The sequence below is a fragment of the Eumetopias jubatus genome, unplaced genomic scaffold, assembly GCF_037043125.1.
Source record: "Eumetopias jubatus isolate StellerSeaLion01/CBP00866 unplaced genomic scaffold, mEumJub1_p1.0 scaffold_5, whole genome shotgun sequence".
NCBI lineage: Eukaryota > Metazoa > Chordata > Mammalia > Carnivora > Otariidae > Eumetopias > Eumetopias jubatus.
The window spans coordinates 105,437,003-105,444,843 of NW_028274811.1; the positions used below are offsets into that span (position 1 = coordinate 105,437,003).

General features: G+C 46.5%; 1 non-coding gene across 1 annotated transcript; it reads right to left on the minus strand.

Annotated features, from left to right (window-relative positions):
• Positions 1–295: 295 nt before the first annotated feature.
• Positions 296–402, minus strand: LOC114212001 (U6 spliceosomal RNA). The gene has a single exon (XR_003609877.2). It is a non-coding gene; the product is annotated as a U6 spliceosomal RNA (small nuclear RNA).
• Between the last annotated feature and the right edge of the window lie 7,439 nt (positions 403–7,841).

Here is a 7,841-nt window from a genome sequence, read left to right on the forward strand (position 1 = left end):
CAGCTAACCACAGACCTGCCCTCCTTTTGAAGGAATGGCTCCAGGGAAAAATCTTCAAGGACAGACAGATTGGAAGGAATTAATGAATTGGAGTCTATGAGCTAAGATGTAAGCAAATATAAATAAACAGAATTAGATATGGAAAGAATGGAAACCTCCAGAGCCAACAAACTTCTTTCCCCTCATGCCCAGGCATTTTCCCTTCAAGAAAGCCAGGAAAGAAGTGAGAGGTTCTAACATGGATTGAATGCCTCCCGTGTAATGAGAGCTGTTCTAGCTGCTTTCAAACACGCAATATTATTTAATCCTCCCCCTCAATTTGCATATCATCTTAGCACATGGCCCATGCTAATCTCTTCTGTATCATTCCAATTTTAGTATATGTGCTGCCAAAGGGAGCACCCCCCCCAACTTCAAGGAAAGGGCTACCTTCCATGTCTTACTCTAGATGTGAACCAAGATTCAAAGAGATCAAGAGACTTGGCCAAGGCCACACATTTAGAAAGTATAAAAACCAGGATTCAAAATTATGTTTATTTTCCTCCAAACCCTGCCCACTACACCCCTAGTGGAAACAGAATTATAGCATGCTGTAAGTGAAAGATGGTCTCACCATCATCTCCATTTCACAGATGAAGAAACTAAGGCCAACAAGTAGAAGCAACTTGCTCAGGCCACATGACCAACTTGTAATAGGTTCTCAGCAGTAGCCCAGGCCTCCTGATTTCCAAGTAGGAGCTTGCATTACTTGTAACCTCCAAGGCCTACAAGAATGGCACACTCGAATGGGGGCATTAGAAGAGAGCTTAATGAAGGAACTGTTAAATGCAAGGACATATTTAAAGGAAGCCAACAAAGGATGATGAAGCAATCCGAGTGTAGCAGCTATAAGGGGGCCGTGAATACCCCTGTGCCTGAATGGACAAGGCCAGTGCCCTGAACTGACTCTGACCTTTGGTAGAGAAAGGCACTGGCAGCCTGCAGCCTGGCAGGGAGGGAATCTAGGCCATAAGGCTCTGCCCTCTCTCTATCTTTTCTAGCCTACTCATGTCTTACTGGGGCCTCCCATAAGCTGTACTCTACAAGAAGCCAGAAGATGAGGGGTTTCCAAAATGCAGTTTCCAGGGCTCAGGGCAAGATAGAAAAGGGAGAAAAATGGACCGGGGAGTTGGGGGGCAGGGATGGAGACTTCTGAGTACATTACTGAACAGGGATGCTTCTCTGAACCTGTCTTGGGAAGAGTCCTGCCTCAGCCGGTCAAAGACAGCAAAAACAATAAATCTGTCTCCCATGCTAGGCAATGTGGGGCCAGGAAGTCTTGGCCTGGGGAAATAAAGGGCGGTTCCCAGCACAGAGCTGGATTTCTCACTACCCACTGCAGGAGTGTTATCCTAGTCTCATCAGCTTGTCTCTGATAAAAGGGGACAGAAGCCCTGTTTTAATCACCTCAGGATCAAAGGCATTGCTTTGGGACTCCTCTGCTTTGGTACGAAGGTCACTACTAGTGTTCCAACAGGGAGTTGCCGGTGTTTTAGATGAGCTTTTGTGGGTATTTGAGAATTAAAAACAGGAGGGAGGAAGGAAGGAACTGCATGTGCTCAAGAACACATTTGTTATTTACCAATTCTTGGAAATCAATGCCACTTTGCAAATAAAGACAATCCCTAAGTGAAGGTGGCCTAGGCATCCTGGTAAGGCACATCCCTCTTATCGATGCCCTTAGCACAGGTATCCTTGCTTTGGTCCTACATCTCTCCCCCAGCGCTGGGACACCCCATCAGGCCCCCCCATCCCAGCCCTCCATCGCTGCCTAAAGTTTCAACTTGAACTTCCCCTGAGCTCCCGTCCTCTCCCTGATTTGGTCATATTTCCTATTTAGTTTAAATCAACAGTCTGATTTTATCAACAATAATGCTTTATGGAGGTTTATTTCTTCAAACAGACTGTGCTCCTCTCTGCTATAAAGTTAATTTTATGTTCTTTGTTCACTTTCCTAATCTGCAAATTACATCCTCCTGTGTCCTGATTACTTACTATTGGAAAAACAGCCCCTTTTTGCTTCCAGTTTGAATATTCTCTGCCTTATCTTGATGACCCTAATCTTTCTCCCCTGACTGGCCTCTCAAGGCAGCCGTGAGTAACAGGCCCTGCTCAGCTTGTCCACGAGCACAGACCCCAGCCTGAGCCCGCCAGGGCTGCGTGCCTTGCTCCTCCGCTGGTTTTTTTTTTTTTTTTTTCCCCAATCATTTTTTCTCAAACAAAGTGTGGGAAGAGGCTCGGTTGCAGCAAGAAGGATTAGAAATTCTGGGATCCTCTCCATTCTCTCAGAAAGTCCTAGTGGGAAGACAGAGAACTTCCGACACTCAGAGAAACAAGGACAAACGCTTTGGAGGCTGACACTCGGCTGATACCGCATGAAAAATGACCTGACTCTTTTGTTGGAAGCGCCTGGAGGGGGAGGGGCTGCAAAAGGAAGAGAGATCACTGGGAATGGGGAAGGGAAAAATAGAACCAGTTCTTACATGATCGGGATTTTTAAAGAGGATAGGGAAGAAATGACCCTGCTGTCAGAAATGTCAAAGAGAATTAAGTATGTTCCGCATAGAGGGAAGAGAGGAAGGGAAATGAGGAAGGAGGGGGAAATAGACAAAATATTGGACAATATTGGACAAAATAGACAAAAAATTTGGAAGGAAGGAAGGAAGCTTAGCAAACCTCATGCTTTAAGGAGAACACCGGGGTCCCAAGACCAGACCCCAAGTTTCAATGACAGCAATAGAGTTGTAATAGTGATGGTAATAATTACAAGTGATATTTGTTTACTGTTATTTACCAAACCAATCCACCATCTATCTTACTGTTGTTTCAGCATATGCCATGTTCATTTCCATCTCTGGACCTCTATGTTCTCAATAACAGCAAAAGCTAGTATTTCTTGTGGGTTTCAATGCTTTAGTCCCAAAGCTCTAATTTTCTGGGAACATTGCACTCTGTCTAAAACCCCTCCAGGCTTCCCAATTTGGGAGCAGAGTCTTCTTCTGATACCCTAGGCAGGCCAGAGGTGGGGTAACTCTATAAAGGGCCAGATAGTAAATATTTTGGGCTTTGCAGACCACATATGGTCTTGGTCACATGTTCTTCTTTGTTTTCATTTTTGTTTTTTACAATCTTTTAAAAAAACATAAATCATTCTCAGCTTGAGAACTCCCTCTGACCTGACCTTGTTGTAGGCCCACAAACCTTGGAGTCATGTTTAAAATGTCCCTTTCCCACCACCTGTCCATCATAAAGATTTTTAGGTTTGGGCTGCCTCTCAAAATACCCTTTACATTTTTTTCAGCTCCCCCAATCCCTAGTCCAGTTTCTTACTATCTCATGCATGCTTTGGTCACCAAAATGGTCTCACCTACACCCCAGAGCAGCACACATGTCACTGCTGGATCTTTCCTCACAAACAATCATTCCCTTGCTAAAACACCTTCAAATCTAAGGCCCTTACTCTGCATTCGAGGACTGATTCCCCAAAACACACACACACACACACACACACACACACACACACAGCACATTATCTGGTCTTGAATTATAATACAAAGAAGAACAGCTAGCAGTCAGTGAGCATTAATATGAGCTCGCCGCTCTGCCCACTGCACAGTTCATCTCCTTCAGGTGTCATCAGAACCCTATGAGATCGGTGTGACTATGAGCCCAATTGTACAGATGAGTAGCTGAGGCTCAGAGAGACTAAAACATATATGCTGGTTTATACAGTAAACCGGGAAAACTAGGAGCCGAATTCTGGGTGTCAGACTCCAGGGGCCCTTCCCTTAACATTCATCCTGCATTGCCTTTAACATGTCTCCCCCTCTTGCCCTCCCAGAGCCGGTCCCACCAAGAAACATCCTCAAAGGAACCACTGATTCAGGAGACAGCAAGCAGGTCCCTGGCGTGATACTCATCTCAACTCTTAGCCCCCCGAGGGAAGCAGCTGCCCTGGAAGATAACTTAAAGCACCATAAACCGAGCAGAAATGACCCTGGGTACAGACAGCAGGTCCCATCTGATGTCCCCAACAGCAGGCTGCCAGCCGCCAAGTGGGCCGCTCAGAGAAGATGCCTTTCCAAGCAGCACACCACGGCAAGCTCCTAACGTGTGGACCAACCACTCCACAGTTTGCTTAAAAGCCACGCTGTGTTTCCCAGACAATGGCCGCAGGCCAAAACACACACATTCCAATTTTTACGACTATAAGGTAAGCATTCTTTTAATGGTTCCTTCCCTGTTCCCTCACTCTCACTTGTGCGGTGTTTTCTCTTGTTGCAAGTCCTCGCTGCTCTGCTCTCTGCCTCCCTTGCTTCCACCCTCCTGCTTCAAAGCTTCCTTGCCACTGTCTCCTACCTTGTTTTCTGCAATGTCCCCATCGCAGTGGTTTCCCCCCTCCTTTCAGGCCCTTGGTCAGGTTTTCTCTAATTACTAGACTTCCTCTCCCTCTGTTTTCCTGTTTGCCTGGCACAGCCTCCTTCTCCTGCCTGTGCAGTTTCCCGGCTTTAGCCCAGACTTGAAAGCTCCACTCCAGCTTCCTTGTCTTCCCCTTTCCCCGTTCCTCCATCCTCTCTCCTCCACCACGGCTCCTCTATATGGCCCTTCCTTTCTTTCTGGACACCTGGTCCCTCCTGTCCCTCCTGCCTTTCCCCACCGCCTTCACCCTTCACCTCGGGTCTTTGTTCCCTCATCTCCTGTCTTTCCTCAGCCCTCCCCCGCCTCCTCGTGGGTCCCCTCCTGGTTTCCATCCCCCCCTTATCTTTGTTTTCCTTCCTTCTGGCTGCTGATAGAGTGGGAGTAGTTGCAGGCTGCGGCCCTGATTTCACATGCAGACCCGGATGGAGCCAGCCTGTCAGTCTAACACTAACATTGCCTGGGGAAAGGGAGTCTCAGTCCCCGCATGCAGTTTGCCCCCGCAGATTGGAGCTGAGTGAGAAGGCTTCAGAGTAAAGAAAGCCACCAGGAATCCGGGGGGTCCAGCTTGGTGAGCAGAATGAAGAAAGGACTGGTTTTTTTTTCCAACTGAGCTCATTTAAGTCAAGGTCAAAGACCAGGGCTGGGACATGTCATTTGTAAGTTGCAGCCTTGGGGCAGAACCTCCGTGACCATCCCTGCCGTCCTAACAATGCACGCGCGTGCGCGCGCGCGCGCGCGTACACACACACACACACACACACACACACACACACACACACACACACTTCTTATTCACTTTTGCTAGGAGCAAAAGGCCCTGCGACTTTTCAGATGTTGTGTGTGAAACACCCACACTGCAAAATAAGAACTGTAAAGAAAACCAGAACCACCACAAAAGGAGATGTTGCTGCGGCGGTGGAGGGGGGGGCGGGGAGGGAGGGGAAGGGTTGTGTTCCATCTCCTCTACCTCTTGCCCATCAATTCTTTTTAACTTCAGTTGTTCCTGTTTCCTGCACTGAGCCCTGGCGGGGCAGAGCCTTCATCTTTCCTTAGAGGACAGCGCCATCTAGTAGGTGAAATGCCAAACCCTTAGCTAGAAGCTGAGAGGAAAACCAACCTCCCAGCCCCAGGCTTCCAGGCTCCCAGCTTCTTTTTCTAACCCTCAGCCAGTCAAACCCCAACTGGTCTGAAATAACGGTTTAACCCTTGGCTTTGTGGGCAATTTTAGTCCATTTCCATCTGCGCCTATTTCTCCAGTGCCTGATTTAGTTTCAGTTTGTGGCCTTTGTTCCTAGAAAAGGCGAGGAAGTTCTACGAGAACCAACAGGCTCTGCCCGATGCTAGGGAACTCCAGACTTCTAAGCAAACAAAATAGAATGTCTTAAAGATGTATCTGCAGAACTGCTCAGTCCACATCTGGAATTCTGTGGCAACATCTGCTATTCTTTCCTTTGTTTTCAAATTGTTTCTTCCTCCTTCCTTCCTTTCACATGTATTGAGTGCCTGCTGTATACCTGGCATTATCCTAAGTTAATTAAGAGACAGCTCCTCTCTCAAGGGTCCCACAGTCCAATGGACTCAGATGTTAGACTCTCAGATTTGCAGAATATCTGACTTGGGATGGGGGTCTTTGTAATTCTAATTGTGCTAAGAGTCTAGGGAATAGAGGAGAGAAGACAGGCCTGAGACACTCCCCTCCCCAACACTTCTACCTCTATCACAACAGCTTCATTTTTATTTAGGTTTTACCTATTAAATGTCTGCCTAAATTTTGTTTGAATAAAGAATTTTGATGCTTGTGAAGGAATTTGAAAACATCTGCTTCAATCTAGATCTCCCTCTACAGATGAGGAGATGAGGTTCAGAGAAATCCAAGCTTATCCAAGCCCACAGAAGTAGGGGAATAGCTCTCCACATTCTACTCTTCTAGCTCCTTGACAATAAACCCCAAACTCACCAGGTCTTCAAGGCCAGGCTTCTACAATGGGAATGTGGACAAAATAAGCTGCTCTGATTATTTTGTATTTTTGTTTGCTTCTCTCCTGCCAGATTCCATGTAGACAAGGATGGTGTATGAGTCTGCTAGGGCTGCCATAACAAAATACCCTTAAGGGGGTGACTTTAACAACAAAGATTCATTTTCTTATAGTTCTGGAGACTAGAAGTCCAAGATCAGGGTGTCAGGAGGGTGACTCTCTTCTGAAGGCCATGAGGGAGTGATCTGTTCCAGGTCTCTCTCCTTGGCTTGCAAATGACCATCTTCTCCTGTGTCTTACCATCACCTTCCCTCTGTACATTGTTCTGTTCAAGTTTCCTCTTCTTATGAGGACACCAGTCATATTGAATTAGGGCCTACCCTATAGACCTCAGTTTAATTTAACTACCTCCAAAAGACCCTGTCTCCAAATATAGTCCCATTCTGAGGTACTAGGGATTGGAACTTCAACATGAAGTTTCGGAAAGACACAGCTCAGCCCACAATAGATGGCAAATGATTTTTATTTTCCTTACAAGCCTCGATTAATTGATAGTGGCTACATGGATACTCCCTGCCAAAAAGGATGAAAAGGACTCTAAGACCGAGTCTACACAGGGTCCATATTGCCAGTGGAAGCTACAGGCATGGGAGTGGGGAGTAGAAGTGTGATTGTCACATGTCTGCCCTCAGTGATATAGGGCATATAGACACTGCCCCCCTTGGAGCAAGGGCATGCCATATCTCAACATAGCCGCACTACAAAAGAGGGTCCGTGGCAATCATGCACTCCTCTCAAGCCCTTCCTTTTACAGATGAGGCAAACAGATCCAGGGAGGTTATGGCTTGCCTAAGATCACTCAACTCCTTTGTGACAACATCAAGGCTAGATCCTGACTTCATATCTTTGATCCTGTGTTCTTCTCAAGACCTCAAGTTACCACAAGTGATATCCAACAAAGACAGAAACCCTTATATTTCCCAGGAAGGATCCCCCAAGTCTCTTATTCCTTCCCAAGAAGGAACCATGTGGAGAGAACTAAGCTAAAAGTTAAAGGTCTTGGTTAGCATCTATAGACAACTCCATATCACACAGACATTAAGTATTAAAGGATTCTGAGGTTGCATCTAGGCCTTTCCAGAGAGAATACTGCCATCAATTAGTGATGTCTGCCATTGCTCTGGGCACAGGGATGGGGAGTAGGAAGATGAATATTACATATTTCCTAGATAATCTCTAAAGTCCCTTCCAATCCAAAGACTGGAGAGCCTTGGGCAGGAGCCATAGGTTTTTTCCTTGAACTTAACTAGGAAGTTGGGTTAAGAGACATGCCATGATGATCCTGATGCCCAGACATAGTTATGTGACCTGCTCCAAGAGGTTTTAGCACATGTCCCTTCTTTGTCA